The sequence below is a fragment of the Pinus tabuliformis genome, chromosome 5_1 (genome assembly GCF_031772625.1).
Source record: "Pinus tabuliformis cultivar Carrire ecotype Pingquan chromosome 5_1, CPIR1, whole genome shotgun sequence".
Taxonomy (NCBI): Eukaryota; Viridiplantae; Streptophyta; class Pinopsida; order Pinales; family Pinaceae; genus Pinus; species Pinus tabuliformis.
In genome coordinates this window covers 841,033,645-841,044,637 of record NC_142305.1, presented here as the reverse complement: position 1 = coordinate 841,044,637, position 10,993 = coordinate 841,033,645, and positions in this window count along the sequence as shown.

Here is a 10,993-nt window from a genome sequence, read left to right as displayed (position 1 = left end):
TGAGAATGTATTCATTATTTTAGCAATTTTATGGATATAGCATATAATTTAATTGATGATGATGATGATTAACATATCTTAAGGTTAATGTGATCTATTCAATCTTAAGAAAGTGAAAGATTAATTGAGATTGTTTAATGTTTTATTTTTATAGTGAAAAATAAGAGAAATAGACATTCCATGTTACGTAATGCATAGACATTTTAATTCTTCTACCATAATCTTTATTTTCCTTTATTTATTTTTTTACAACCTATATAAATTGTTTATAATAGTTTTCATACTTATAGAGGCAAATTTACACTACATTGAGTTCACAAATAGATTACAACTACGAAATATTTGTGATGTGTGTATAGAAAAATTAAACAAGCCACTTATGTGGATGTTATGTTTCTAGAAAAATTGCAATGCTACTTATGTGGATGTCATGTTTTTAGAAAAATCTCAAATTGATATATGACATGAAAAATTTAATGGTATATCTATTCCCATCTTGTTCCTATTCATTTTTTATACAAATACTTGCTTAAATTATGATGACAATAACTCATAGTAAATAGGTTATTTACGAGTATGAGCTATTTTCAATGATTTTAATTTTAGTTGGTTTTCCTATAAAGCTTAACAATGAAAAATCATTGCACAAATATTTAAAAATCATGGCATAACTATTGCTACTACGTCCAAAAATTATGGCAAAAATATCTGAGGTTGTTATTCACATGGCACAAAGGCTACAATGAGGTTTTCAAAGTTATGGTCCAATCAAACATTTGAATTTTTTTTGAATAATATTGAAAAATAAATATTTATTTTTCAAAGTTAAACTTACATTAATCAATATTAAACTAATAATGGTCAACATGCAAATCCATTCTTAAATTCCTACAACAATTATTTCAAATATCATATAAATATTAAATAATTCTAATACATATGAGATACTTTAATAATGAATATTCTACATTTTACATAGACACAAGATAACAATAATTCGCTTTGTCTTAAACTTTCTTTTTAAATTAATATGACTTTATCAACAAAATACCACTAATATCTCACCATTCTAGTATATATTTTACTTAATATTTACAATAAAATTTAATAATAACTATTTTACATAATAAATAGACATAATTTACTTGCCAACATGATTTGATTGACAAACTATTACCACTGTATAGTAATTTTAATGCACATTTCTCACAACAATTTTAACACATATATTACATAATATATAACCATTAAATATAACCTTTATATCTCAGGTAACCATTAAATATAACAATTTTAATTATGTTACCCTTAAAAATTGTCACTAAAAAACAATTCTAATACATATATGTCAAAATATAGCAATTTTAACACATATATTACATAATAATTATGTTACCCGTAAAAATTGCCACTATAAAACAATCTATAAAACGATTCTAATACATTTATGTCAAATATTTTGTGAACATAGAAACCGCCCATCCAAATTTATATTAATGAAATGGAATTTAATGTATACACTATATACAAAGTCATCATATTATGTACATGAGTGTACGGGTCAACAGTTAGGGGCAGTTGGTTTTCTCGCACTTTATTAGCTATCCAGTTTCAATATGTGGCTGTTGTATCTGCTAACTTCAGCGTATATATAATATATTGCTTCTTTAGGGGATATACTTCTCGCATGAAAAAGTCATCATATTACATGATATATAGACATTTTAATTCTTCTATCAATGTTGTTTTTATTTTCCTTTATTTTAATGTTTATAATGGTTTTCATGTATATATAGAATCAAATTTACACTGCGTTGAGTTCACAAATAGATTGCACCTACTAAATAATTTTGATATGTGTATAGCAAAACTAAACCAGGGTTGATGGAAGTAGGGTAGTCCCTGCCCATTATTTATATATAAAAGCCAACTGTTTTGTTTTTTGATATACCGTCAAATTTTGATATAGCTACTTTGTGAGATTTATTAGGAATCTAAATTAGTTTAAATATGGCCTAAAATTTGTCCAATCAAATTAAATATCGTAACAATATTCTAATTTTATTTCAAATGTGTTTTGTTACGGGATGCAATGCAAGTCAAATTCAATGGACAAAAAAATGATAATTGTGGCCATAGTGAATGTTCTAAATTGATAGGGGAGATATTATGATTATTTTTAATATGATTAATCATATGTTTTAAAATTATTATAAATTTTAATAATAATTTTAATTTTTAATCATATACTTTAAATAAAACTAAAATTTTATAATAAATTTAGTGTACAATATGTAAAACAAATTTTACTATTTTTTTTAACTCATTTATAGTGATGCCAAATATGAAGCCATGTTTATTTACTCTAACTAAATTATGCTCCAATCAATAATATAGATAGTCAAAATTAAAAGGAAAATAAATATATACAATTTTCTCTCCAATTGAAAAGCAAGTCAATTCCAGCAAATTGTATACTATTTACCACAACATTAAATACTGTGCAATTAGATAAACAAACAAGGCCAAGTCATGGTTTATTCTTAAAATATTAGGGATTGAAATGATGGTAGTACTAATTAATCAAATGATAAACTTGTCATTTTTTCTTTATTGTTTGGAACTATAATTTTTATTCTCTAAGATGTATATTTGAGTTACATACATATTTTTAATGTATCTTGCATTTTTGAATGTGTAATTTTTCCTAGTCAAATTTATAGGAAATTTGACAGTCTCAAAATTGCAATTTTTAATTATATAATATTCAATTTCTCATTATTGTAATTTTTAATTATATAATCTGTAAAATTTAAAGTTGCTTAAAAAGTCTTTTAACATAAATTTATTTATGCATTTAAAGAATTATTTCAAAATGGATCGATTCAATAATCATTTTGGAAAAAACAAAAATTGTTTAATATGTAACATTGATAAACAACAAAGTTAAAAATAAATTTGTATCCATGAAATCTATTCAGAAAAGAATTTAAATATCTATTAGAATTTGTTTAAAAACAATAGCAATTGCAAACTATTTAACCCAAACCCAATTTAAATCAAACAAGTTCTCAACCAAAACCAACTAAGTTAAAAATAAATTTGTATCGTGAAAAGAATTTAAATATCGATTAATTAAAAAGTAGTAACAATTGCAAATTATTTAACCCAAACTCATTTAAATCCAACATTGCTTTCCCAATATTGAACAAATAATCCAAAAAATGTCTTCCTATTTATGAAACAATAAAATTTAAAATTTATTAAATTTGTAATAAATGTAAACTTGGTTAACAAATCAATAAAATTTAAAATTTGTAATCCATATAAACTTTATTAACCACAATATTAAAATATTACAAATAAGACATCATGGAATTCTTGATCTTTTGCGCATCAAGGATACTGTAAGAAATCCATTGTGCTTTCAGCCTTCCTATTCTCTATTATATGGTTGATATTCATGGAATTGATCGTTTTTATTTCAAAGTTAGCATTGTTTTTCCCAGCAGATATGTAGATTTGTATCGCAAAATGTAGATTTGTGTAGATTTGTTTTCTTCATACCAAAAACCATTATCCTGAATAGATGACTTCTTGAATAGAGGATTGAATATAACGATCGCCTTTATTTATTATCTATCTATATATAATATTTTTTAGTTTGTAGTTTAGTTTGAATTATTGATATTTTTATTTTTTTAGTTTTGTTGTATTATTAATTTTATTTGGTTTTAGGTAATATGATTATAATTTAAACTTTTATGGTTTTCTTTTAGTTTTAAATGTGGTTTAGTTATTACTTTAGTTTTATTTTAATTACTTTTAATTTTAGTTTAATTTTAATTACTTTTAATTTTAGTTTAATTTGGTTACTTCAATTTTTTTAAAATAATTTAACTTGGTTTAATTTCATAACTATATTTTCGTTCTTAGTTAACCTACTTTTATATTATTACTTTTTTGTTTGTATGGTTTTTATTTTTTAGTTTGATTGTAATATTAATTTCATTCAGATTTAAATAATATCAATATAATTAAATTAAATATAATTTTAGTTTTATTTTTAAATAATATGAATATAATTTATTTAAATATAATTTTAGCTTTATTTTTAAATAATATGAATATAATTTATTTAAATATAATTTTAGCTTTATTTTTAGTTTACTTATTACTTTGGTTTTGTTTTAATTACTTTTTATTTTTTAGTTTATTTTTGTTACTTCAATTTTTATAATAATTTAGTTTAGTTTAACTTTATAGCTTTATTTTGATTCTTAGTTAATACATGCTTATTTTATTATTAACTTTGATATTATTACTTTTTAGTTTAGTTTCAATTATTATTTTTTTAATTTAGTTGTATTATCAATTTAATTCAGTTTTAGTTAATATGATTATAATTTACACTTTTCATTGTGTTAGATCTAAGAATTTTGTGATCTATAATGTAAAAAAATTCCTTTTGGATTAATCACACTATTAAGATTTGGTCGAAGTTTGAACCAACTAATATGGTTCTCTAGAAAAAATCAATCGATCTTCAAGAATAAATAACATGGATGCATCATATGTCTTTCTGATTAATCACATCATTAGGATATGGTTTATCTTCATGAAAAAATCAATAAACAGTATGGATGAATCATTGCCCAGAGTTAGCCATTAGTAAATTAGTTATTAAGGTAAATAAAATAATATTCTAAAATTGGTTGTTAGGAATTATTTATTAAAATATTATCTGTTTAATTATAACGTAGTTGTTAGGAATTTATTTATCATAATTATATATTTTAGTTTTTAATATACTAAAAATAATTCTTAAATTAATTAACATAATATTATATGGGTTAAGAGTTGGTTACAAAATATGATTTATTTATAAAGTATTTGTTAGGAGTTAATTTATTTTAATTATATTAAATTAATTAATTACATAATATTATATCATGTAGATTTGATGATGAGCCACACTTGTTGATTGAAATGCATTGGCCAAAAGAATATCTTATGTGATTTCTATCAAAAGACTTTGCTTAATTAATATTATATGGGTTAAAAGTTAGTTACAAAATATGATATAATTATAAAGTATTTATTAGGAGTTAATTTATTTTAATTATATTAAATTAATTAAATTATAATCTTGTAAAAAATTTATAAATTTTAATGATGATAAAGTTATAGGGTTAAAAATTGGTTACAAAATATTATTTATATATAAAGTAGTTATTTATATATTTTAGTTATATTAAATAAATTAATTATAACATTACATACATTAAATAATAATAAAGTTATAGGGTTAAGATTTGGTTCCAAAATATTATACATTTATAAAGTAGTTAGGAGCTTATTTATTTTAATTATAATAAATAAACAAATTTATAATATTGCGAAAATTAAATAGTAATAAAGATATAGGGTTAAGAAAATGTTACAAAATACCATTTATTTATAAAGTAGTTGTTAGGAGTTTAATTATTCTAATTATGTTAAACAAATTAAATTATAATATTGCAAAATTTTAAATAGTAATAAAGTTATATGGGTCCTATAAATGGTTAAAAAAACAGGTAAATAATATTTAGAAATAAACTCTAAGAACTTAATATATTTAAAATACTATAAGGGTTAAAAAAAGGTAGAGACGGGTGGAATCAGGAAGAGTGTCTTAATAGAGCTTACTCAATTTCCAACCATCATCTTTGTTAAGATTTCGAGCATGCCTCTCAATCTCAATAGCCTCTCTAAGCTTCCTATGGTGGAGGTGATCAACCCCAACAATGACTCTGGAGTCCTCAATACAAACATGGTGATTCTGCCTAATGTGTGTTGAATGCTCATGGATTCTCCAAAAACACCTTTCATGTAAACACCTTTCATGTCTTTAAGGTTGATAGGGTCTTTAACAGATCGATGAGAATTAAAATAAATTAACTCCTAACAAATACTTTATAAATAAATCATATTTTGTAACCCATTCTTAACCCATATAATATTATTTTAATTAATTTAAGAATCATTCTTAGTATATTAAAAACTAAAATATATAATTATGATAAATAAATTCTTAACAACTACTTTATAATTAAACATATAATATTTTAATAAATAATTCATAATAGCCAATTTTAGAATATTAATTTATTTACTTTAATAACTAATTCACTAAGGGCTAGTTTTCAATGGCTAACTCTCCACAATGATGCATCCATGCTATTTGAAAATCGATTGATTTTTTCACAAAGTTTTGAGGATAAACCACATTAGTTGGTTCAAAAAGTAGACCAAATCCTAATAATGTACATTTATTTACTTTTCATTATTTTAGTTTATTTTTATTTGTGATTTAATTACTACTCTAGTTTTATTTTAATTACTTTTAATTTTTAATTTAGTTTTGTTGCTTTAATTCTTATAATAATATAGTTTAGTTTAACTTCATAATTTTATTTGAATTCTTAGTTAATATATTTTATATTATTACTTTTTAATTTATAGTTTAGTTTGAAATATGGTTTATTGTCTATTTATTTTTTTTTGACTTGATTGTGTTATTAATTTATTTCCCATTAATTAATACTTTTTTTCCCCTAGGAAAAAATCGTAATTTTATTCATAATTGATAAAATTACATTTTGTAGATGCCATAGGCATATGCAGATGGCTGATCCTGTAATAACAGTCAGTAGAACAAAGAAAATAACACTGATTAGCAGATGAATAATTCTTGTAAGGACAGGATCCAACAGAGTAACAGAAAAAGTAAAATAAAAAAAGTTCCAGCAGGCCTATTCTTTTCTTCCCTTCTTCTTCTCCACCTGGCGCCATCCTCCCGAGTCAACTGTGGGTGTAGTTGTAACTAGCTGGTTCCCCATGGTGATCATTTGTTGTTCTTTGTCTGATTCTGAGCCCTCGGAGCTATGGGTTCTCTTTATGCCACTAACTTCCATTTGCAACTCTTGATGTAGATCTGTAATGATCAGCCCCGTATGAGTAGAAAGGTTTTTTGCTTCCTGAGTTTGTTTCTGTCCCATTTGAGGTTCTGGTTCCATGTGGTTCTCTGGAGGGTCCTCCTTGATGTCCTCTTCTTCCAATGGCTCTGTGTGTTGCCAGCCTTTGGGCTTTTTTTGTTGTTTCTTGGTTTTCCTAGGGTCCTTTCTAGCTGATGGACAGTCATTTTGGAGATGCCCTGTCTGCAAACAGTTCCTGCACCGGAATGCTGTGTTTTCGTAGTCAAGCTGTTGTATCCATTGGGTATTGTTGAAGTTTAGCTTGATGTGGTCTGGTAGCCCCTGACTCAAATCCACTTCTACGCATATTCTGGCGAATGTAAAGATACCCCTGACTGCTCTGTCTTCATCCATTTTTAGGAATTTCCCTAGAGAATTCCCAATGGCGGTTAGCACTTTATGATGCCAGAAATGCAGTGGGAGCCTGTGAAGCCTCACCCATACAGGCATGGTTGAGACTATCATTGTAGTAGCATCAAATCCCGAGAACCAGGGAGTTGTGAAGAGGCCAGCACTGCCCCAAAACCAAGGCCCCTGTTTAATAATACTGTCTCTTTCCTGTTCTGTATCAAAGCTAACTATAAAAAACCCTTTAGGGCAGAGGTAAATTTCACAGTTAGATGTCCATGTTGAGTAGATCCATTGATGCAGGGCGTCTGCTTTTGGCCAGAAGCCATTGAATCTACATATGACTGCAGTATTTGATAAATCAGTGTATAGGTTAATTACCTCTGGCATAGATACCTGAAGAGTTGGTGATTCTGGCTTTTGTTCGACGATGTAGGGTCCTGGCAATTCTGTTGTTGGTGCTGCTTTGTTTCCCATTTTTTCTTCCTTTCCTTTTACTGCATCCCGAAAGGAACCTGTATTTTTAGAGCTAGTTCCAGAGCTTCCGCCACGCAGTCGGAGGGTTAGATTAATGGTTGAATCATTTGCTATGCCATAATGCTGCAGGGTTTTGTTGTCTTGCAGATTGAACCCTGAATAGATGAGGTTTTGTAATCGTTCTGGGATTCCATGGCGGCCCTGTATTTCCTTTTTTAACTCCTGGATGCTTGTTGCCTTCCTGAGCCGCATGCAGTAGTGTTTTCCTTCCAGCAATTTGATGAAGATCTGAAACAGATCTGCATCTGTATGGGTTAGATCGGTACTGTGGAGCCTTTGTTGAGCCAGATCTGTACCCCTGCGTAGTGGATCGCTCCTGTGGAACCCTGTCTTTGCAAGGTCTGGTCGGTTGTGAGGCGTGTCATTCTGTGCGGCATTTGTTGGAGCATCCGTTCCCAATCTGGGCGCTTTGTCTTGTGCAGATCTGATTGGGGGCGAGTTGAAACCCCTGTAAGAAGGCCGATCTATCGTCAGGAGTCGGTCTGCCCTGAAGGATTTGTTTTTTGGCCCGCCTCGAAGCCGTCTCCATCTCTGCGCAGGTGCTCCACTACCCTTAAACGCGTTCAGTGGGTGCGAATCAAGGTGGGTTTGCGTTATCATTGGTAGATTTAAATATTGGCGAAACTCTGACCACAGCGCTCCATACCTACCCTTAAACGCACTCAGGGGGTGCGGATCCAGGTGGGGTTGCACTATCAAAAGCGGATCTGAACATTGGTGATCTATTTCATCCTGGTCGTGACCTGTTACCGTAAGGGCAGGAGTTTTACCGTGAAAATAACCCTTAATCAGTAGAAGAGAAAACGACCATGACCTGTGAGCCGTCCGTTCTTCAATTGAGGCTCGTTTTGTTGCAGGGGCTTTGTGTTCTTGTTCTCTGCAATACCCGATCCAGCGCAGCGAATACAGTTCGATTGGATCGGCGTCCAGTCTCCAGGGATTCTTCATTAACTCTGCCTCTTCGCAGTGCACTGTGACGGCGGCTTCCATGTAAACCCTAGCCATTCCTGCTTCAGAGCCGATTCCCATAAAAAATTTATTTTAATGTTATACCACCCATTAATTAATACTATTATAATTAACTTAAATATAATTTTAATTTTAGTTTACTTTTATATGTGGTTTAGTTATTATTTAGTTTTACTTTAATTACTTTCAATTAATTTCTTTTAATTTTACAATTATAACCTAAACTATTTTGATTTAGTTTTAAATGTGGTTTGGTTATTATTTTAGTTTTATTTTAATTTTTAGTTTTGTTATTTCAATTTTTATAATAATTTAGTTTAATTTAACTTCATAATTTATTTTGAAATTATGATTCTTAGTTAATGTAATTTTATATTATTAATTTTTAGTTTAGTTTGAATTATTGATTGTTTTTACTTTATCTTTTTAGTTTGGTTGTAATATTTCATTAATTTTAATTAATATAATTTATATAAATATAGTTTTAGTTTTAGTTTTATTTTGATTACAAAATGTAAAACATGATCTCCATGAAAATTGCACTCAAATAGATTACTAGAAAAACTAATAACAATCATTTCAAATATTATATAATTCTGATATATATATATGGAATACTTTAATAATAATTATTTTACATTTTACATAACAAATATACATTAATAAAAACTTTATTTACCTCGAATTTTCTTTTTAAACCAACATGGTTTGATTGACAAACTATAATTTTAAAGCATATATCACATAATAATTATGTTACATATCTTCATTGTAGCCCTTAAATATAACAATTCTAATACATATATCATATAATAATTATATTACGAGTAGAGTTGGAATTTCAAAAGACTCACCCGTCAAATTTGATGGTTTTCACTCCTCTCTAACTCGTCTTCACGATTTCAAAGAAAGATCTTGATGTTTTTGCAAATTTTTAAACCATATTTGAGAGATAAATCACCCATGAAAAACAATTTGCCCGTAAAATTCCATCCCCAATTACCTATAAAAATTATAACCATAAAACAATTCTAATACATATATGCCAAATTTTAATGTTACCATTTTACATATTACATAATTTAATAAATACATGACAAAATCTAATAATAACCATTGTACATAGTAGTCAAATACAACTTACTTAGAAATTCACTTCATGTTAGAACTTTTTTTAAACCCAACATGAATTAGTTAACAAATTGCTAATACCATATAACAACAACTCTAACCGACATTCTGATTGTGAAATCACATAGACTGATCAAAATTCAGCATATCTGAAGTTTCATACAAATATGATTTGATTTCACAGCTCAAAAGAGTGTACAGCTTGAACATATCTCTGACCTGATTTGATCTGGGAGTTAAAGTGTATGATTTGATCTGAGAGCTGAAGTGTACAACTTTGGAGGTGTAAAAATAATGACCATGAAAGACTGGACAGCAAACAAATAACATGAACATGATTCAGAGGTTACCATGTCCCCATGATAATGACAAGTTGAAGCTGCTTTTCCTTGTGTTTTCCTACGGTGGAGTGACTGATTCACCACTTTAATCTACTCAATCAATTCCTCAAGGCGTGCTTTTGTCACTTCACATCAAACAGCAATCCTTCAGTGCCCAATAACCAGGACGGCCGTGTCCAAAAGCACTGGCATGTAATGGAGAAATATAACTGAATCTTTGACTCTGCTCACTGGAATATTCAACCGTCCTTACCGATTTCTTTGTCGTTGGCTGATTCCAATGCGTTTATACTGTCCATCAAAAGATTTTTTTCACAAAATGCTGTTCTATGATTTTGACAAAATGAAAATAATAACTCTACACAGTTCTATGATCTTTTTTGACTCTACATACTTCTATGATTTTTTTTCCCAAATTGCTGTTCTGGTTTGGGCCAAAAAACTTAATTACTCCCCATAGCACTGCTACTTCAGTAAAGTAGTTGCAATTCCTGATTGATGTAGATATTTTTAAAATTGTTTTTGAAAATGATTAAGATAAGAGTAAAATATCCTTTAGGATTTTCCGTTAGTGTTTAATTTTTTTTGTTAACTACACCAATTTGATATTCATTAATTAAAAAAATATATTGTTATTATATTTAGATT